Here is a 23,210-nt window from a genome sequence, read left to right as displayed (position 1 = left end):
TGTCAAAGTGCATTCAGTAAACAAGTATGTGAGACTAAAGAAAAAACAGTACCTAGCATACATAGTTAAGGTAAAACAGTTACATGGATAGAGAAAAATAGTTTCATTTCACCATCCAAGAAATGAAACCTTTTGAGAACAACTCTTTAAGAAGTGTGTGCTTTGCTCTTTAGGCTGCTCCCTCAACACCTTCCAGAGCCAGGCCCCCAATGCATTATGTAGAAAAACTGCCTTTGTGTACTTCCAGCATTTTTGCCTAATTGTAGTTCAGCTTGCAGGGACTTGTTGCAGCACTAATTACCTGACAGTGAAAACTCCCTGCCAAAATAGGGTCTTGCCTCATGCTAGGGGCTGCATTTCTAGGAAACCCATAAAAGAAAACAAGAGCAGCAGTGATGGCTTGCTGATCTGTGGTGGCCCATAGACACAGGTCAAACATTTGTGAAGTGCCCACAAGTACTTTGTCCTCCAGGTTTGGCACCGTTCTGCTGCCGGAGCACTTGGAAGCAAAATGTGATCTGAACCTAATTGAGAAACCAGATGTGGACAGTATGCAGTGTGCATTAGTTCCAACGATTGCCCCACTGGGGGATGCAGACAAATCTGCTTCATCCGCAGAGTTTGTTCTGTAAACACGGAGTTTGTATGTGCATTTGCTGGAAAACAAAATGCTTGTTGTTAAGGCTGTTCGTGGAGGGTTGGGGGAGAGCTCACAGAATAACAAAACTAATTGGAAATGTCAGATGTAAGACAGAACCTTATTGTTTGACCATGTTGTTTGTATTTTTATTATCACAGCTAATGTGTCAGATGGTAAGGCAGTGTGAGTTAATTGGTTTCCTTCATTGGAGCCCATCTGGATCATATTTTTGTGAGTGATTTATATGTTAAATTAGGGGATAGGATATACAAGAACATCCTTTTCATTACGTTCTCTAAAGAGAAATTGGATCAAAGGCAGTGCATTTATCTGACTGTTGTTACCCTTCTTTTAAAAAAATTAAAGCGTCAGTCTCATACACATGTTTGATTATGCTTTGTTTTCAGAAGGAAAGGGATTTAAGCAAAAAAGTTAACACCCTTCCTTCCAGTCCTATTCCTCTGTAGAATCAAGAGCAACATCCTTTTTCGAACAGATGAGCAGCCAAATCGCGGGGTGGGGGTGCTTCCGAAATGCTACAGACAACTTCCCTTTTGCAATACCCTCCCTAACCTTTTCCTGAAGTCTGCCTTGGTGTCTAGCTCTAGATCCTTGCATCTTCTCACTCCACCTTCCCCACCCCACCCCAAGTACAGTAAAAGATGAAGAACTATTGCCAGGGCTGGCCCAAGACATTTTGGCACCTGAGGTGAACCACAGAATGCTGCTTCCCTGCTGCCAGGGTAGAAGGGTTGAGTCAAGCTCTACATAAAGAACCAGGGCAGGGGAGTGAAGATCTAAATCAGGAATAGAGGGGTGGGGATTCAAATCAACCTTTAGGGTTGAAGTGGGAATCAGAAGGCATTGTGAGCGTACCGCAGCTGTTGCTGTCATGGTGGCGGTGGCAGCAGCAGGCAATGTATTCCTTGGAGGCTAGATCTGCTGCCGCAGTGGTCCTACCACCTGAGGTGGCTGCATCACCTTGCCTGATGGGTGGGCTGACCCTGGCTGTGGCTCGCTAGTAAAACACTTGCTTTGTCTGCAAGGGTTCCAAGGTTCAATCTCTTGGAGAGAGATCCCTTCCAGAAACCTTGGAACACTGCTACCATTAAGTGTAGATAATACCGAACCAGATGGACCCAACGGTCTGATTCAGGATAATGCTGTTTCCAATAATATGATGAATCGCAAGGTTATAAGATGCTATTTAAAACTTTCATATTTGCATGTTTTCCCTTTGGGTTTTACCAAGGAGTTCTTTGCAAAGTCATAAAAGGCATGGGGATTTGGGGAGCATGGCATGTCAGCGAAAGGTTGGTAAAAAATTGATGCTACACTTTGCCTAAGCAGAAGCGCTTGCACAAAGCCACCATGGTATACCACCCAAGGACTTTAGCCACGTATGAAGGCTGCCGAAGAGTACTTCCATCTTGTGGCACACAAATGTGCAGTGTTTAACAACTCATTCTAATGTCTGTTTGGCAGCACACGGTGTCTTCAAGTGAAGTGGTCCAAGTTAAGAGGAGTTTGGAAAGGACTAGTTTGACATTTGATGTGAGATATCAATGTTGTATTCAGTATAAGGTTGGGGGAGAAGAGAGGGACTAGTTTAGAATCTGCAACCATAATTTTGTTAACAACACATGAAATTTGACATGTGCCTTTTCCCCCTCTTTAGAGCCGCCAGCAGATGCATATTGTTGAAAGAGGTCTGCTGTTAATAGTGTATTAAACTAACTTCTGGTAAGCTAATGCAGAATGCAGAGTTCCCTCATTAGAAAACCAGTTGATACTTATGAGACTCTTGAGAGTAGCAACTTGTGCGATAACTAATACGTTGCCCACTGTTGCTGCAGAAGAACATTTGCACAGAAAGGACACAATGTGTTCAACAGTCATAATGTAGGCTGGATCATGTACCTCTCTATTAGCAGAGCCCCCACCACCTCTGCCATTTTGCTCACTGGCTGCGATTTTGCTCATTGCCTATTCATTTCTATGCAAGATGCTGATTATGTCTGTGAAGAGCAGAAATCAGAAGAGTGATTTCAATCATGACTGTGTTAATTTGATGTGAGCTTTCAGCTGTTTATGAGCTTTCGTCTTAATGGTTCTAATTGTCAGTTATAATGTGAACACCATTATACAATAATGTACAGTAATTTACTTAGTAAATGAGAATCTTGTTCCAAGGACCATACTGCAGCATGCCATGGAGACCTAATCCCTGCAAATTAGCGTGCTTACAGTGGCTAGGGCTTGATTCTCTGACAAGGGCCTCTCTTGAAATGGCTTCTGAATTTCACCCAGGCAAGTTAGTGCACTTTCCCAGTCCTTTTTCTGCATGATGTTATTAACTTAGTTAATAATAACAAAGACAATGCAATACAATACAGAATTGCATGGTAACTCTTTGCTGCTTTGGCAGAATCCATATGCACAGAAAGGGCATGCTGGGCTGGTCCACGTATATCACCAAGACATAGAATCGTAGAATTGTAGATTTGGAAGGGACCACAATGGTCAGGAACATTTTGCCCAATGTGGGGCTCGAACCCACAACCTTGAAATTATGAGCCTCATGCTCTACCAACTGAGCTGGATATGGCAGTACCTGAGCAAGCCTTGGACTCTCACATATGTCCTCACCCACTCTCATTCAAGTACAGTGGTACCTTGGTTTACAACCCTAATCCGTTCTGGAGGTCTGGTTGTAAACCAAAACAGGTTGTAACCCAAGGCGCGCTTTCGCCAATGGGGCCTCCACCCAAAAATGGGTTGTAATCTAAAAAAAGGGACACGCACTTCAGAGTTTGACGTGGTTTTAATCCAAAGCGGTTGTAATCCAAAGCGGTTGCAAACCAAGGTACCACTGTAGTTGCTTCCTCTTTAGTGCAAACCGTAGACAACTGTTGTAGCTGGAGTGCCAAACTGTGGCTAATTACCAGTTAAATTTATATCCTGCAGTTCTTCCATCATGGAACTCAAGGCAGCGTTCATGGGGTTCTTTAGGTGGTCTCTCATCCAGACACTAACTAGACCTAAACCTGCTTAGCTTCAGCAGTGTGGCTTTCTCGTGTACTGTTAGACCAATCTAGGGGGTTTGTATGTGCCTTCCAAACAAGAATTGCAAGCCACAGCTTCAAAACATGACAGGAGGGCAAATAAAAAGGGACAGGTACACAAAGCTCTTCTCTGTAACAAGGAACCAAAAGAGCATTGTGCCCCAAAGGGCTTTAGTGCTGTTTTCTTTCATGGAAGCCAGAGGTGCTGGAGAAAGAGTAGCTGTTGAAATGGAGGGCAATTTCAATAGCAGTTTCTGACACTGCTTTTGAAAGACAAAAACAGCCAGATATCGCAATAGGGGAGTGCAAGCCCTTGGGCAACAGTAAAAAAGCTCTTTGGATCTCGGCATGTTTTTTGAGTCTCACAAGCCTCACAAAATTTCCAAGGGACAAAGATATGAACAGCGGCGGGTGGTGGTGATCACCTGATCTCCTGATGGCTGAGTTGCTGCTGCTGCTGCTTACTGGGACATGGGGGCAGTGGAAACATGCCTGGCAGAACCAGTCTTGCACTCCTGACGGTGCATTTGCACTCAGTCAACCTCCACACTGCATCGCCTCTCCCCCTCTCCTTCCCGGTATGCAGCAGTGACTCAGCTGCCAGGAGGTCATGCAAACACCACCACGCTGACCACTACTAGATATGGGTTCTGCATTGGCTTATGGCAAAGTAATTCAATGCAATGATCCGGATTTTCATTGCATTTTACAAGGAATATGGAGTTTTACAAGAATGTTGTCAGTGGGACCTTAATCCTGCATTATCCAGAAGGTTACGTGTGCAATACCTAAGGGGGGTTTATAGATCTACTCTTGAAATACTTGTATTCTCTTCTGGTTTCCAAATAAGATGCACTCTGGAACAAGGGACATGACTTTACCCAGAAAAATAAAAAATAAATCTGGATCTGATCCAATATATCTTCAATATAAAATAAACATTCTCATAATCCAGGTCAGTAAATAATAAATCAGCTAATTTCTGCTTGACAGACTTCAAGGATATTATTAGTTTCCAGCCATCAAGAGGTGGTTCTGGCAAAAGCACAGGTGAAATTGTGCAAGTCTTAGTTTAAAGGGTGTTTGGTGAATGGAATATCTATGTTTTTATTTATTTATTTATTATTTATTAAACTTAAATACTGCTCTTCATCTCCCGCTTTATGGAGGGTTTCATGTTTTGTGGCGTTTAAATTTCAGGCACGGCTTGACTGGTGATATACGCCAAGCCATGTTAGATGTATCACTCACTAGTTTGGCTTTCGTTGTACTGTAAAGAGAAAGTGTTTGTTGACTGGAGAGGAGAGAAAACAGTTCAGTGATCCTTCAGACTTAATTTTCTGATGATTAGCAGTTTTATGCATTCATCCAGTTATACATGTCATATAATGTGTTAATCTAACGATGTGTTTTATTACGTGGCTCGGCCTACTGGTAAATCCTACATTCGCTAATAAGCCTTCAAGCAAGAGAAGATAATCTTGTCTCCTTAGAGTTCCTCTACTGACTCATTCATTCCCCTGTACTCTGCCTCTGCTTGGAAGAACATCTTGGGATTGTCTTCATGAAGTATTCAGCATGGTCTAATTTTAAGGAAGAAGGATGGCTATAATTCTTATGAAAGCTTGCCTTGTTTGGGCTTCTCTTCTGTCCAAGACGGTTGTCAGTTACAGCTTGTGTTTATGTAATTGTCTGAGCTGATGCACTTATCCTGTTGTGATTGTCTCTTGTGTTTCCCATCTTGTGACTAGGGAATTGGATATGTCTTTAATTAATGATTTTATTGCATTAAAGTCTCCATTTTACAGCAGAATGCTTCATCTTCCAGTAGTGAAATATTTAATCTCCATCTGGCTGATCTTTTCAGCAAATGCCCTGTGATAATTAAGAGGAAATTGGGAGAGGAAGGTCTGAAATTAAAATGTGTTCTGCAGATGTATGGATGGTCTGCAGGAATGGTTTTGCATGGTCTAAGAAAAGAAGCTGTGGAGTAGAACAGCATAGTCTTATTTTATGGTATTGTCATCTTGCTGTCTGCCAGAGGCAACTAGCTTTCAATCATTCAAATGTCAGAGTGCATGCGGAATTTGAGTTTGAAGGATCCATCCATTGGGCACAGTACCATTAGACATTGATGAGAGCCTGGTGGCAGCATTTTCTTTTCCCCTGAGGTTCACCTCTAGGATGTGTCAGTGCTGCTTCACTGTAATTATGATATAATGATAGACTAAAAGTTAGGCATCTTATCTCAACATAATTCCAATTTTCTACAAGTTTAATCAGAGTCTTGTGGTGCAGGGTGGGGTTGTGCTGTTGAGATCAGGAGAGATTTGTTGGAGGTGATGATGTTAGATAAGACTGACAGCAAGTTCCTAGTAGAAAGAAGTTATTTTGAATTGGAGAAAAAAATCAATAAAGAGGTTGGAGAATTTGACAGAGTTAATGAGACCCATTTAATGGAAGGCAACAGATACAGTGATGCTAATGCTTTAAAAATTACCGTAGATTCTCCAGCTCTAGAAAGCTAGAAGTGGACAAAGGACCCCCCCCCCTTTTTTTAAAAAAAGACACATATCAGAGACACTAGGGAAATTTTTTTACCGTCTGAGTTTCTTTTTAAAAAGGTTATAAATAGTAACTAGGCTCGGCTAATAAAAGAGGCCAGATTGGGTTTTGAAATTATACCAAATGGATAGTTTCAAGATTCACATGAAATTGTATTTACTTTTATAAAATAAAATTGTGGCATGAATTCGCCGCTACTTCTTCACTCATATGCTGCATACTGCTGTTAAATCTATAGGTTTTATAGCTAAAACTCCATATGGTTTTTCTTGCAGCATACAAACTCTTGCAAATTAGTCAACCCTTCAGAATTACCTACCCTAGACTAATCTTCAGATGTATGGGTGTGACCTAACTTTGACATTCATTGATTACAGCAGCCCAGGGCTTATTATCTGTTTAATTGGGAGAGCTGTCAGCTGATTAAATACTTTTTAGTTTATTCATCACCTGGTGTATTTAAAACTGATTGATCAATCACTTTTAAATAAACCTAGATATTACCAAATCTTAATGGGGGGGGGAGAGAAATGAAGATTTGATTTTTCAACTTTATCATTCATTGGAGAGAAGGAAAGGCTACCCCAAATAAATCTTCCTTTTAAACTTAATTTAATTTCTATTTTGATATTTCATTGTTATCTAGCTTTTTCATTGGTTTCCTGTCTAGATTGCTGATCTATACAAGATATATTCAGAAAGGTCGCATCTTCGGGTACTGACAGACCTGAAATAGTCACTGGAAAGACTATTTTAAATATGTATTTTTCATTTGCTAGTATATTAAAGCGCTGGAACAAAGAGCCTCAAAAATCAAAAGCTGTGTCTTGCACCTACAGCTCCACTTCACCAATTAAAATCAAGTAAAGTTTCGTAAATTCAATCTACTGATGAAATCAGGGTTGGTGAATTTTTTTATTATGTGGATAGTAACTAGGTGTCATCCTCATCTCGAAAGATTTTATGGGGTGCAGCCTTTGAATTATTGATTCTAAATATGTGTGTGTATGTGTGCGTGACCAGCTCCTCAACGCCATACAGATTTATTCACACCCACAGTTACTGCAGCCTTTTCTGGCTCCAAGCTAGTTCCAAATCCTTGTCCCCATAGCCACTTCCTTTTCTTCCCATGGGCTTGAGTGAGCAGTCACAAACACAGCCCCTCGACTGTTTGGAAAAGAGAGATTTTTCTTCCCGTGACAGATAAGAAGGTACATTCATAGGGAGTTTATTGATCATTCATTTGACACCCAGCTGACTACATTGCCCCAGCCACTCTGGGAGGCTTCTAGTAAATTATAAAACCACAGTAGAACATCACACATTAAAAGCTTCCCTAAGGGCTGCCTTCAGATTTCTTCTAAAAGTCAGATAGTTGTCTCCTGAGAACGATCTCTGTCTGGTTCCCTGTAACCTTACTTCTTGCAATGAGGGAACCACCAGAAGGCCATCGGTGCTGGACAATGGAGATGCTCCTTCGGGTATACAGGGTCAAGGAGGTCTAGGTAGTGTTCATGGTTCTCTGTCTCCCCATTTTATCCTCAAATCAACCCTGTGAGGCAGCTCACACTGAGAGATAGTGGCTGGTCCAAGGTCACCCCTTGAGCTTCAGGACTGGGTTGGTACTTGGACCTTGGCTTCCCAGGTCCTAGTCCAACTTTCTAACCACTATGCCACAGTTATCACTGCCATTACAATATTTCCTTATATCTCAAGACAAGGACTTGAAAACCACCACAGCTACTAGTATCCTTGCTGTATAAATTCATTCACTATATACCACTATCCTAGGAAACACCTTTCTTTCCTGCAGCTTAAGGATGAGCTTTATGCTAGCTTAACACAGCATGAGTACATTTTAGCCTGTCTAATGTTTGGGAAAGAGAAAGTTATAATTCCTCCTTGGTTTTTTTTTGCAAGTGGTTACACACAATAATCAAGTTGTCTCTTAACCTCATTGCCTGAAACTGATTTCATATAATTAAGCATATTAGGAATATTTGTTTCTTGGATGATTCTGCACAGGGCACTTCAAAATACCTTTAAAATAACTAACCCCGATTATCATTATAGAGAGTCATATGCACGTGTAGCAATTAGTAATTAAAGGCTTTCTCTGTTTACTATCCTAGCCCTTTTAGAGACTGGAATAATAATGCACATTCAGAATGATCTTGGGATGGGGAATCAAAACAGAAGGGCCTGTCACCTCACATCTCTTGCTTGTAATCTCAGAGGAACATCTCCAACCATTCCTTCACATGTGATTGAGACAGCTGGTAGGGAAAAGTTATGGTGGAGTGAATTTGCAAATGTGGCTATGATTCAAAATCAGATAAACTGACTGTATTTGCTTATAATTAGTAAGGATAATTGTCAGGACTTATTGCCCTGTCATATCTTTATCGCAGCAAAGAGAGCTTTACCTGACAATCAGAGATAGCCATCGGATAATAGTGCTTAAAAATCAATTTGCTGATGCCTTATCCCTGAAATCGTGTTCTGTTCTCTGGCTAATTTTTATGTGTTTCGGCGGAGTGATATTAACAGTCCAAGATCCCAGAGATTGCCTTCGCTGTTCCATTATCCAAGCAAGCAGAACACCTTTTCTGTATTCCACCTCCTTATTTAATGTATCCAACTTCCAATTTGATGTTTCGCTGAGTGAGATTTATCTATGTGTTCTCTGTTTATAAAAGGATGATGATTAAAAGATTGAAATGAGTACCAGGTGTAATATAAAATATACTTGAATCAGTGATGCTTGCAGCGGCATGAAGTTAAAATGAAGAGAAGGTACCAACCTCATAAGATATCTAATTTGTTTACTTGGCAAGGCCTGGAGCAGGTTGTACAGGCTGGGTTTGTACAGTGGCTATGTACATTACGTTTTCTGCTTCTTATTTTTTATTTAATCATCAAAGAGATGATAAAATATTCGTTAAAAATACCAATATAATTATATGTTAAAAGCAAGCTGACCTAAAAAATATTCAGTCTATAAGTAAAACCAGCAGTTCAGTAAATAAAAATTGCATGTTAAAATTACACGTATTGACATTTATTTATGTAATAGGATTTGTAGGCTACAGTACTTAATACTGCTTAGCTGAAACACTGGTCAGTGCTATGGCAATCTCCTGGCTTGGCTGCCCAATGTTTGTGGAATATCATTCATCATTTTTCACACGTGGCACACCCTTTGTCCTTTTGAAGCTGTTCACCCACACGCTGCCATGCCCTTCTCACATCACAACATAAACTTGCCCACGATTGCTGCATCTCCAGCTGCACAAGTGGCTTGCCAGGCCAGGCAGAGCTACTGTGCCACCTTTCCAGCAGGTGGGTCACCGTTGCTTTCTTTGGGGAGGAGGTTGGCACAGTGGAAGCACACCAGCAGGAGCACGGAATTGGCTCCACCGATGCATTTATACCACATTGACTTTCCCACTCCCTTGCACCTTCCATTCTCTCAAGAAGCAGCCTTGACTCACCTGCCAGGAAGCTAGCATGGCGGCTCCATCTCACCTGGCAAGCTGCTTCTCTCTGGATTTTGGAGTCGCATAGGGCACCATTGAAAGTTTAAACACCAAGGAGGTCCTCCCTGATGCTGAATTCTGCATAGCAGTTGTGGATTCCAAAAACATTGTCGGCAATTCTTTAATTCTACTAAGTCAGGGACAGTCTTTAGGGTTTCCTCCAGATGTTGTTGGACTACATCCCTTACAATTGGGCTGCCTAAGAACTTTTCGAGAGGGGGTGATACCACATTGGTTGCAGAGGCAGATTTAGGGTAGCGCAGCCAGTTTGCTCACACTGGGTACCAAACTGAGAGGGTTTCACAGGGGGCACTGTAACAATGATGAGCAATGGAAGGTGGGAACTGTTGGGACACCAAATTTTGGGGTTGCACAGCTACCGCTGAAATGTTAAAGCCCAAAGTCTGCCACTGATGGTTAGCCCTTTGTTTTGTATTACAGTTTTGTAATCCCAGCACAGAAGTAGCTTGCCTCTTTGAAATACGTGTTCATGTAGATATACCCATTTATGATGCATGTTGTACATGACAGTCCCCTTCCCCAAAAGTGCCACCCAAAAAGGGATATTTCTAATGAATCCACATGTTCAAACAGTTCAGTTTTATAATTAAAGATGCTATGGACCTCGGGAAATTGTGACCAGCTAGATATGACCTGTTTAACTTGTGTTTTTACTCAATATCTGATTACAGAAACAAGCCTGCTTTACAGTTGTGGGCGGGCAGGTGGGAATTCAGCCACAGGTAGAGGAATGAAAAACTGGCCTGGCAGGTTGTCTTCAGAATACCTTAGAAAGACAGCCCATCCCCCACCTGTCTCCCCTCTCCATTATTGATGGGCACTTTGCTGAGACATGCAAACTGACAGATATGATCCTCCTGCAGGCTTTACTGGAAGGTGGAAGGTTCAGCATTTCTTCCCTAGCAGGGTTTTCTTCAATTTAAGCAGATTATGGTGTGAAAGATGGAATGAGAGATCAGAGTTGGCAGGAAGCTGTGATTTGAATAGGACCTTCAATTTCTTTGACAAGAGTAATGTTCTTATGAATGGAGATGGACCCCTGGTCTGTGATGATAGGTAGGAGGATTGCCTTTAGGAATGATAGGCATTTTGGACAATGAGCAAATTGATTCGCTAAAAGCAGGTGTGGCACACCTTCCTTGGAATTAGAGTCACCTAGCTGCAACTTCTGTTTAACATGCTGGTAAGGCAGTGTAGTTTCTTGTTGTTCATTCTCATTGAAGAAAAAGGTTGACGTGGATATAAAGTGGGTAAAAATATTATAGGCTCTGGTTTTCTACTGGTCTTATATTTGATGCAAGCAGGACCAATTTTTCTCTGAAGCGGGAAGCAATTTGGGTTTTCCCAGCAAGGACCACAATGAGTAAATAAAACTGCAGATTAAAAGTATACGTGTTTTTCAGGTATTTGCCTGCAAAGTATTAATTGCATCAATTTTACCAGAATTACATGTAGGTTTTTGTATTTCACATGGCTGTTCAGAAGGATTTAGTTTTAGTTATGTCAAGACAGTAGCTGTAGGATATAGCAGATATTTTTATGAATGAATAAAAATAAATATGTAGTGCCTATGAGCAGTGAGAGACAGGGTCCCCCCACCACCTCTGGGTCCTCCAGCTACTACTCCAACCCAGTGTGTTCAGACTGGATATTACAATTCTGTAGCGCCCTCGTGTATACAATTCATATTTGAATGTGACATTAAATGACAGAGTTAGAAGGAACTTCAAAGGTAATCTAGCGAAAAGGTCATCTAGCAGCTGGTGCAGGAACCTCACTACTAAAAAAAAGGCTCTGTCATCCAGTTCTTGGACACCATGTGACTAGGGGTGGGGTGGGCATGCCAGGAAAATGAGCTGGTTGGAACTATGCTAGATGTTGTACCATCTACATAGGGCTGTAGTGGTGATCTGCATTTTCTTCAAATCACCCTTGCAGGTGCCAGTGGTGTACAGAGCTGGAAGCACATATGGAAGGAGCAGCAAATGGACATTTTAGCTTTGTACACACACACACACACACACACACACACACACACACACACACCCTTTCTCTAGCTCCGGGTCTCCAGCTGTTTTTGGACTAAAACTCCAATTATCCCTAGCTAGCAGGACCTAGCTAGCAGGACTTTTTGCCTGGGCCGCCCAACTCCTCCATGCACACTGCACCAGACTCCAGTTGGTTGTTATCAGGTTTATGTAAACAAGCAAAGTAGATCTTCAAGCCTGTAATAATAATAATAATAATAATAATAATAATAATAATAATAATAATAATTTATTATTTGTACCCCGCCTATCTGGCTGGGTTTCCCCAGCCACTCTGGGCGGCTTCCAACAGAGATAAAAAATACACTAAAATGTCACATATTAAAAACTTCCCTGAACAGGGCTGCCTTCAGATGTCTTCTGAATGTCAGGTAGTTGTCCATCGCCTTGACATCCGATGGGAGGGCATTCCACAGGGCGGGCGCCACCACCGAGAAGGCCCTCTGCCTGGTTCCCTGCAACTTGGCCTCTCGCAGTGAGGGAACCGCCAGAAGGCCCTCGGAGCTGGACCTCAGTGTCCGGGCAGAACGATGGGGGAGGAGACGCTCCTTCAGATATACTGGACCGAGGCCATTTAGGGCTTTAAAGGTCAGCACCAACACTTTGAATTGTGCTCGGAAACGTACTGGGAGCCAATGTAGGTCTTTCAAGACCGGTGTTATATGGTCTCGGCGGCCGCTCCCAGTCACCAATCTAGCTGCCGCATTCTGGATTAGTTGTAGTTTCCGGGTCACCTTCAAAGGTAGCCCCACGTAGAGCGCATTGCAGTAGTCCAAGCGGGACTACTAGCCTTGATTTAAAAGCAAGAGCACAGCAACAAAACGTGTGATGGTGTCTTTGCCTGGCTGCCTCGCTGTCCTAATGTTCTCTCATCATAGAAGCATTGAGTTGGAAGGGACTATGAGGGTCATCTGGTCCAACCATCTGCAGTGCATGACTCTTTCACCCAACATGAGGCTTGAACCCACAACCCTGAGATTAAGAGTCTCATGCTCCACCAACTGAGCTATCCATCAGACGGTTGCCCTTGCGTAAGAGGTTTTCAACCTTTTTGAGTCCATGGCTCCCTTGACGAACTACATTCAGTCTACAGCACCCCGGAGGGGGGGTGTTCAGGAGCCCAATTATTCCACCCCATGCCCACTTGCTAGCTTACTCCGAGGCACCCCAGGACCAGCCCCAGGGGCTCCATTCGCCTGGAGAGATTGTAGCCAGGCCTGCTACAACAAACAGCTATGCAAGCCTGTGGGAGGCAGAGATGCAAGAGGACATCAGAGGAAAGGAGGGAAGGAAAGAGGGACAGAGGCCAGTGTTGCCTGTGGCACCCCTGACCAAATTTCTATCCTACAGGTGTGGTAAGGAACATCTCAGCTGAACAAGAAGCAGAAATGTCACAGGTTTTTTCCCTGCCTCCTTCTCTTTCCTATTTCTGCACACTGACCTATAAAGGAAACTGTGTTCGCAGCCTATTTCTGATTCACGGAGCATCTTGCAATGCCTTAAGTCTGAGACTTGCAGGCTTTTCATTCCAGTTCTGTGGTGTGTGTGGTTTTTTTCTTATTAATATCAGTCCTAAGAACTGAGGGTTGTAGATGCTGCAATGAATTTTTTGGGGATCAGAAGAAAAGGGTGTCCCCTCCTCAAGCCCTGGAATTCTGGAAGCTGTTACAAAAGCCTGGGAGTAAAGCTGTTCTTTTGTTTCAAAAATAAATAAATAAATGTGAAAACTAACCTCTTTGTATAACAGAATACAGGCAAGTGCTTCCCATCATAAGGGTGAGAAGCTAGGGAAGGAAGTGATTTATGGCAAGAAACAGGACATAAGATCAGTACAAATCCAAACTAGGTCATGGCTTCACCTCTGATTGAGCTTGAGATTATATAACCACAGTGATAAAATAGTGACAAGTATTCCGACAAGACTCCATTTTTCTGGGTTTCTTTGAAGGGAAAACAAAATAAAAAAATTCCTTCCAGTAGCACCTTAAAGACCAACTAAGTTAGTTCTTGGTATGAGCTTTCGTGTGCATGCACACTTCTTCAGATACACTGAAACAGAAGTCACCAGACCCTTCTGTATAGTGAGAAGGTGGGGAGGGGTATTACTCAGGAGGGTGGTGGGAATGGGTGATTGGCAGATAGCTGTGATGAGCCTGTTGACAACTCTTAACGACTGCAATAGGTCCTACAGGAAAAAGCAAGGGGTGAGAAGGTGAAAAATGGCTTTGTCATGTATAATGAGATAAGAATCCAATGTCTTTGTTCAGACCAGGTCTCTCCATGGTTTTAAGTTTGGTAATAAGTTGCAATTCAGCAGCTTCTCTAGCCAGTCTATTTCTGAAATTCCTTTGTAATAGAACAGCTACTTTGAGATCTTGTATAGAATGTCCTGGGAGATTGAAGTGTTCTCCTACTGGTTTCTCTGTCTTGTGATTCCTGAAGGGAATCTTTGAAGGGAGTGATGAGTTTAGCTAATAAAGCATCAGTTTCTAGCGTAGGTGAATCCTGAAAAGTAGCAGAAAGGTGTAGCTATAAAGTCAGTCATTGTTGACAAAACTCTCTCTGCTTCAAGCAACTGGATAATTTTTAGGTGCCTTGTTATTTAGATATGGGTTTTTTCTTTGCTGTCCTATGCAGGTTGAGGGCTGAGGGAAGGAAGAATTAAGTGGCTGTCAGGTTGTTGTTTTTTGCTGTATCCAATGGAGTTGGGCATACATAGCATACATTCCTTACCAATGTGGTTTTCAAAACAAAGTTCTGAAGTTTTCAAAACAGGCAGGACCTCCTTTGCCATCACAAACACAAAATGAGTTGATGTAGCAGAATTTGGACTGTGCAGTTCAAGCAATTGGGTGTCTGGGACGATCAGGATGATGGCAGTTTTTCTCCACTGGTCTGGAAAATGAAATAAATAATGTACAAAACTCTGTCCACTGTTTCCAGATGCCCATGAAGTGTGGTTCTTCCCCCCCCCCTTTCATGGTATATAACTGAAAGAACTATAAAGGTAAAGGTAAAGGGACCCCTGACCATTAGGTCCAGTCGTGGCCGACTCTGGGGTTGCGGTGCTCATCTCGCTTTATTGGCCGAGGGAGCCGGCGTACAGGTTCCGGGTCATGTGGCCAGCATGACTAAGCCACTTCTGGCGAACCAGAGCAGCACATGGAAACGCCGTTTACCTTCCCGCCGGAGCAGTACCTGTTTATCTACTTGCACTTTGACGTGCTTCCGAACTGCTAGGTTGGCAGGAGAAAGAACTATACTTTTCTCTAAGTAAGCATTTCCATATTTTTCTCTTATACATATTGGTGCTGCTTTGGAACCAATATTGTAAATAAATATGACTCCTCCATTGTTGCTAGGCATTTGTTATATGATGCTCAAACAATTTCCTAACCAATAAGGTTACCTATTATTTGGGGTAATCAATGTATTTAAGTAAACTCTTACCTGTTTTAGAGATGCCTGTTCAATACAATAATATGTCCTTGTGTATTATAAATCAGTAACTCTGTAAAGATTGTCAAGGTGGCATTGCTATTTGAGATGAAAGTAATATTTGGAAAGGAATGGTACTTGACAATGTATGGGATCTTGCCTTTCAGACTTATATTTAAAAGTCTTGTGTATTGACTATTTTTCAGCTCTGATGCAGCAAGCTTTTTATAACTCAGGTTTTTTTGGGGGGAAGAGGTCAGAGATGAATATGAAGGGTGGATTTCAGTGGGCTTAAGCGTGTTTAACTGTTGAATTGTGGCCCAGTGTTCGCTTCAGGAGACAGCCGAAAATCTGATTACATTTGATTTATGCCTGAACAGGATAAAAACAGAGTGCAAACTCTTGGCAGGTGGGTATGGGTGTGTTTGAGCATGCAAGCACAAGCACGTGCATGTATCTATGTGGGGGTGGGGGGACTGCTTCTTTTATTTATACGACCCCTATGCTGCAGAGAGCAATCCGCCCAGTCTATAAAGTGTGCCATGTTGGGCACCAATATCAGCAAACCTCCTTTTACAGTGCACAGACGCAATAACTTTCCATCAAAAGAATTATCTCGCTTGCTCGGCTGCAGTGTCAGTTATTTAAGCCCCCCAGGCTCTCCTGTGAATATTGCAGGTGGGTTGCCAGCGTACAGGAGTGTAATAGAAGCTCAGGTGGGAGAAGTTTATCTCCTTGCGTACGTGTTGCTGTGTCATATTCCTGCATTTCAGTGTTATGCCTTACTTTTGAAGGGGAGAAAGATTTTTTCTGGACAGCGAGCCAAGCTATGTGCCCCAGTCCCTCAACATATATTAGTAAAATAGATCTAAACTGAATGAGCATGCCAAGTATAAAGGGTTGGTGGGCTGAAACTTAACTTTGCAGGAGTTAGAGAAGTCCTTCTAAAGCAGAGGGGCAAGGGAACCTCCAGGCCCTTCATTCTGCCCTCTTCCTTGTTTCTCAAGTGCCTTTCCCTAGGCTTCACCACCCGCTTCAAGTGCCTTGAAGTATGACAATGCTTCTTGCATGCCCGCCCATATGCAGGATGGAGAGAGGTGTGTGTAGGAAGCTCTAGTTTTTATGTGGCTGGAATATTGTACAAAGCTGAGTCACTGCTGCTTACTAGGTGGGGAGCAGGGAGGCAACAAGGAGGTCAGCACAGTGTAGACGCATCAGCAAGAGTGCCAGATTGGCTCTGCCAGTGTGTTTGCAGCGCACCAAACTCCTTACCACCTCCCCGCTCCTTCCTAGTAAGCAGCAACAGCTCAACTGTTTGGGATGTCTCATGAGCGTTGTCCAGCCACACTGTCCACTACTGCCTATTCCTCATGCCAGCTCTCAGTCTCAGCCCCCCGGAATGTACAAGTGCCAGGAACAGGCGGTGCCTGGAGAGAGCAGCTTGCCTAGGGCAGTAGAGCGAGTTCAAATCTGAGCTGGGACATTTTCATTCACAGCTTGATCTTTTAACCAGAACTCCATTCTAGCTCTCTGGGCTTTGAGTTCATGTCTCTTGTGGGGAGTATTTGCTAGTGCATAAGACTCATACAGACACAGAGCGTGTGAGATAGAGAACCTAGCAATGGAAACATTGGTATTTAAGTAAAGGAAAAGTGTGAGTCCCAAGTATTATTCAGCTGATAACAATTACCTGCGTGCCAGGTGGGATTCACATTCTTTTGTGCATGTGGCACTTAGGTCAGGGGGGAAAATGGTGCTTAAATATTTTCACAGTTGCCTACTGTTTTATCTCAAGCAAGTTAATTACTGCCTGACACCATACAAAAGGTGCTGTATAATAGCAGCTCTGCTTAATTGTAATAGAATATTTTGCATTGCTAGGAAAGATCTGAAGACCACAGTGTGTATGTCACAAACATTATTAATGAGCTCCTTCTGATACAGGCAGGTGTGTTCTCATTCATTTTGGGTTCACCTACCCCAAATCCCATAAATTTTGAAGCATGTTTTCTTTATTAGTTCATCTTTTCCAGGTTTGAACTCTATCAGTGAAAACCGATTCCACAATATGCATTGCCCCTGGAGGTGGTGGTTTATTTGCATTAAGTGGTTGTTTTGTTTGTGGTGGTACTGTTACCACCACAAACAAACATATACATCAACGTGCTGTTCTAAACAAATAAAGTTGCACTCTGGATACTCAATTTTCTTGTTTCACTGCCAGCATCACAGTCCATTTTTGTGCTGACAATTTGCTACTGAGCAGTTAGAATATTTATGAACATTCACAACATGACAAGCAGACCATCTAACGAGGAAGTTACCATTATTATTATTATTATTATTATTATTATTATTATTATTATTTTAAAGACTAAAATAGTTGCTTAATTAGAAATAAAATCCATATCTAAAGTACTCTCTCAAAACCTGGAGGATTGAGGACCAAAAAAATTAAACAACTGCCTAAAAATGTCATTGAAGCAGATCAGTAATGCTGTTCCAGACTATCAGAGATCAAAAAACTAATTTCCAACAGTTCTGCCACCCAGGTTTCTGTGATATCAGAGTGTTCACACAGCAGCCCTGAATTTGGCAGTATAATGTTGATATTAGCTTGTGTTCTGATGAGAAGAATTCTGGAACAGTCTTTGTTAAGGTAGAAGAGGAAACTGTTCTAAAAAGGAGTTGAATAAATATTTGATTGGTCAACTAGGATAAACTTTAGTGCTTCCTAGATAAACTTGTTCTTTTCAAGGTATCGGAAGTGGCTATGAGCAGATTTGGCATAAAAGGGCTCAAGTTACAATATACTATGTGGATCATGATAGGAGATTGCAGGACTTGTTGAAGGCTATGTGTTGGAATTGTGAATTCAAGTGAAGGCTTTTTGAAGAGGTCATCTGAGGAAGAAGTTGGAAAATTGCCAGATTTAAGAACTCTGAGAACTCCATATCGCTGGTATGATTCTGCAAGCAATTGTATTAAGGACTTGGCTGTGGACTTTAAACACAGCAATGACTTTGAAGCAAATAATCCTCTCTGGGTTCAGAGAGAGAAGACCACTTCTAACATATGTAAAGTGTGTGTATATGTACGTGTGTATGTTGGTGTTGTCCTAGTAAAGACAGCTCTGCTAAACAGCTGTTTTCTCTGGTGAGCTTAACTGCTGAGTTTCCACAGCGCATACAAAAAGATTCAATCCGCCTCTCTTTTTTCATTTTCTATCTGCCTTTGATTTCTTGAGAAAATATTGCAGCTGCCTTTTCAGAGGCTGAAGGTAAAGCTTGTTTTCTTTAATTATATGATTGAAAATCATATGAAACCACCAGTCTGTTGCTTATTATTTGTATTTTGATGTACTGTAATCATTTGCTTGGTACCTCATTGCACATCACCTAGAACTTTATATCACATAAGGCAACTGATAAATATAAACAACAATAGCAACAACGTTTTTAAAATTGATTTGAATCTTTTTTCTAGAATGACATTCTACTGTGACTGTTTTCATAGTAATGTATGTGGAATACATTTCTGGAATAAAGACTATATATAATGCCTTACCTAGACCTGCTTTAATGATTGTAAGAGAAATAGTATTTCACTGTGGCCTGATTTGCACATCGTGGGAAGGTAGAATATGAAAGAAGCCTTGGCTACAGGTCGTGGTTAAGGACCACTTAATCACTATCTTGGGTTCAAATGACATACTAAGTCAAACCTTGGCTTAGCTGCCGTGCTGTATGGAGCTAAAGTACTAGATGGCACAATGCAGGTGATATTTCCTCCCTGGGTGCTAGCACATTTGCTTCAAGCGATAGTTTGGCTTAGTGTTACGTGTGAATGTGGCCTGCCTGTTATGAAAATGCCTCCAGTGGTTGGAAGAGGAATTGCTGTTAATTTTCTGCTCCTGTTTCAACTTTCCCTGGAAACAGCCACTGGGAATAAATGCTGAGGGTATCAAAGACGCTGTTGCAGAATATCTTGATGTTCTTGCATATTTTAAGCAATATTAATGTAGCCTACTCGGGGGGCCACCTAGCTCCCATTTTTTTATGAAAGTGAAAGGGGGTTTGACAGATACATGAGTGTCCTGCACAGAAGAAGCCCATCGGAGAGGAATCCCTGGTGCTGAGAAGTTTCATATCAAAGCCGAACCATTGCATTGAAGGCTCTCTCCTAGTTGTTAGAACCAGCGTTGATCTTTCCAAGCGATCCCTTGCTAGTGTCTCGTGTGTTTTGTTAGGAGTGCTCCCTCCCCGCTCCCCAAATTCTGTCAGTGATAAACTAATTACACGCCATACATTTTTAATGCTTTAATCTCCCATCATTTTCCTAGGGAGGAGTAATCCCCTTTCCAAACAAATGCCATGCATGGCCAGGCACTCATTGCGAAATGTATGGTTTTCATTAAGCCCCCATTGTTAATAAGAAACTTAATGGATGTTTCAGATAGAAATGTAAGGGCAGGCGAGGCAGTGCAAGCAGCATGCTGAACGATTGCAGCAATAATACTGCACTGCCAGTACAGTGCCAATAGCAACATTTCACCAGTATTATGTGTGTGTTCATTCATCTTAGAGTTGGAAGGGACCCATGGGTCATCTAGTCCAACCCCCTGCAATGCAGGAATCCCAGCTAAAGCATCCATGACAGATGGCCATCCACCCTCTGCTTAAACACCTCCAAGGAGGGAGAGCCCACCACCTCTTGTGGGAGTCTGTTCCACTGCCAAACAGCTGTTACTGTCAAAATGATTTTCCTGATGTTTAGTCGGAATCTCCTTTCTTGTAACTTGAAGCCATTGGTTCGAGTCCTACCCTCCATAGCAGAAGAAAGCAAGCATGCTCCCTCCTTCATGTGACAGCCCTTAAAATATTTGAAGAGGGCCTCATGACTGCAGTTGGTGGGGCCGGAGAAATGACACAAACTTGTGCACTCACTCACTTTTTTTCTCTTACAGACAAATCCCTAACCGACCCCTCCCCTCCCCTACACACACACAAACAAAATCCCCACCACATACCCTCTTTCTGTCTTCCCAACCACAGGACACAGGTTTTGTTTTATACTTTAAAATTGTTATGGGTTGTATCTAGCCTTAGTCATTTTTCACAGTAGAGCCATTGAAATGAATAGACCTGACTCACTTAGGTCCCTCGACTGAGCAACGGTTAGTTGGCTACAACCCTAGGCAGTTTGTTTTAAACAAATATTTTAGTTTTGTCTTTCGCAAACTGCTTAGAGGCCTTTCGCTTTAGTCGTTAAATAAACACACAAAAATAAAATAAGGCAGAGTAAAAGGGTGACTTGCACCCTGCTTCTTAGCTCCAGCCATGCATGCTGTCTGTCGCCTTTCCTCCACTTCTGACCATGCCCTCATTCCCAAGTAAACTGTTCCAGCTGAGGAGGCCTCCCTCAAGTGAACCAGACACCTAGGGTAGCGGACTGCTAGGCGGAGTTCCTGTTTCCCATGCCATTCCCTTCCTTCCTTAGCCTTCCATCCCTGCCCTTTCATGGACAGTGTCCCCACATGAAAAGTCTTTGGTGAGGTGAACATACCAAAATACCATATTTTTAAGTGCATAACACACCCCCACTTTTAAGGTAATGGGGGGGATTGCTCAGAGTTACTGAGCCTTTTTTGGGACAGGGGATTGTCGACAATCACTCAGCCGCCTGACCACACGCCTCAACAAAGCTACCAATCATCTGACCGGCTGCCAACAATCTCCTGCCCCCCCTCTGCACTATCCATGTATAAGACGACTACCAATTTTGAACATTTTATTAAAATAAAAACCATCGTCTTATACAGTGGTACCTCAGGTTAAGTACTTAATTCGTTCCGGAGGCCTGTACTTAACCTGAAACTGTTCTTAACCTGAAGCACCACTTTAGCTAATGGGTCCTCCTGCTGCAGCCGCGCCGCCAGAGCATGATTTCTGTACTTATCATGAAGCAAAGTTCTTAACCTGAAGCACTATTTCTGGGTTAGTGGAGCGTATGTAACCTGAAGCGTATGTAACCCGAGGTACCACTGTACATGGAGAAATACGGTATATGGAAGTGAACCACTCAGTGAAAGGATAAAGCATAAGGGGCCATGGAGGGAAGCACAGTATAAAGATACTGTTTTTCAGTATACCTGATATTTACAGTAACTTCTTCTGCTCTACCTTAGAAGGAGAGGGATAAAAGGGTACAGTACCTTGGGAGATGAAAGCCAATCAGAAAGGCCGCTTGTTAAACTCGGTGAAAAATGAACTCTGAAAAAGGCAGGTGTGGTGATCCTTTGAGGACATTTTGGAATAATTGTACCAATAATGCATTAAAATGTCACCAGGGGAACTGATTAATTGGTGTTGCCTTCATTTTTCTCTTCCATTTGCTTGCATTCTTGTCCTGACGGCTTCCTAATAAAAAATAAAAATAGCGATGTTTGGCCCCACCACTATATATGAAGTCTTTTATTACTGCAGAATGACATATGTGAAACCTTGCAACTGACATTCATAGACTTAAATGCCTACTCCTTCAATTGCTTTATTAATGCATTGGCTTTCAGTGTAAAAACAAACGCACCGAAACCCTTGAAAAATTCCGATTATGACTGTGACATTTATCATTTTATAATAGAAGCATTAGTAGCTTCTGGACTGAATGTTGGCTCACACATTTTCTGCAATAGAAATCTCAACTTTCGTTTATTAGCTTAATGTTAACTGCAGGTCTGTTTTCACAAGAAAAGCATGCCTCACTTTTCCATCATATAAAATTGATGCCACCTTAACGAAGGTGGTTGAACATGGGGCACACAGCTTTGCTGCCCAACGACGTCATATGTTACAGCTTGTAATTATTTTCCATAAATGACAGTGACTGAGGTCTGCCTTTCCATTGGCCAGAGGGCCCTCCAGTAGTTAATTTTCAGTGACATGAAAGGGAAGCAAATGGTTCACTGTTTAATTTATTGTGGTGGTATTTTGACCAATGGGGGAAGATGCTTGTGAGATTTTCTGTCTCCAGTGCCAAAGGGCCTTGGGTACTATGTACATTGACTTGGAGGTGGGGTGGGGAATCCAGTTTGCTTCTCTGCCTTGGGCAACAAAATGATTTGCAGCACTTCTTCCAGTAATGGTGGGCTGCTTCTCACAGCTGGCTTGCTTCTTTTGTGTATTCTTAGGATGCTTGTAGGGACACGGGTGGCGCAGTGGGTTAAACCACAGAGCCTAGAACTTGCCGATCAGAAGGTCGGCGGTTCGAATCCCCGCAACGGGGTGAGCTCCCGTTGCTCGGTCCCTGCTCCTGCCAACCTAGCAGTTCGAAAGCACGTCAAAGTGCAAGTAGATAAATAGGTACCGCTCCAGCGGGAAGGTAAACGGTGTTTTTGTGTGCTGCTCTGGTTCGTCAGAAGCGGCTTAGTCATGCTGACCACATAACCCGGAAGCTGTACGCCGGCTCCCTCAGCCAATAAAGCGAGATGAGCGCCGCAACCCCAGAGTCGGCCACGACTGGACCTAATGGCCAGGGGTCCCCTTACCTTTATCTAGGATGCTTGTAAAGAAGCAGGAGAAATGTTTGCATCTATGTAATCGTGTGAATAGTCAGCTGCATATCTGGTGGGAACAAGGGCCCACCCAGAAAGTAGCTGAATATGAAAGCAGGCAGGTCACCAAGCCATTTAGCAAGTGAACAAACGGGTTGGGCAGTTTTGAGCACAGCTTGGCATAAGGAATCAGGCCACAGTCTGAAGCTTCATAGGAGGACCAAGTGGAACCCTATTAGCTTATTGACACCTCTGCAGAGATGGTAGCCATGGTAACACTCTCTGGCCTTCTGCAGCCGATGATAATCATATACCCTCCAACATTTCTCCAATGAAAATAGG

The 23,210-nt window shown here is 42.5% G+C and overlaps 1 protein-coding gene and 1 long non-coding RNA gene across 6 annotated transcripts in view; one reads left to right on the top strand and one right to left on the bottom strand.

Annotated features, from left to right (window-relative positions):
* PTPRG (protein tyrosine phosphatase receptor type G) overlaps positions 1–23,210 on the top strand; it is a 555,232-nt gene that overhangs the window by 310,341 nt on the left and 221,681 nt on the right. The gene's annotated exons all lie outside the window — the stretch shown is intronic.
* LOC309336142 lies at positions 5,037–23,087 on the bottom strand. 2 transcript variants are annotated; one of them, XR_014153909.1, is made up of 3 exons: positions 22,863–23,087; positions 21,531–21,735; positions 5,037–5,580 (listed from the first exon to the last, which is right to left on the bottom strand). It is a non-coding gene; the product is annotated as an uncharacterized lncRNA (long non-coding RNA). The 2 variants fall into 2 exon arrangements; XR_014153910.1 differs by lacking the exon at positions 5,037–5,580 and adding an exon at positions 14,464–14,773.

The sequence above is a fragment of the Podarcis erhardii genome (assembly GCF_964252035.2).
Source record: "Podarcis erhardii genome assembly, chromosome: 2".
NCBI classification, from domain to species: domain Eukaryota; kingdom Metazoa; phylum Chordata; class Lepidosauria; order Squamata; family Lacertidae; genus Podarcis; species Podarcis erhardii.
The sequence above is the reverse complement of the archived record's forward strand: the minus strand, read 5'-3'. Positions and strand labels throughout refer to the sequence as shown.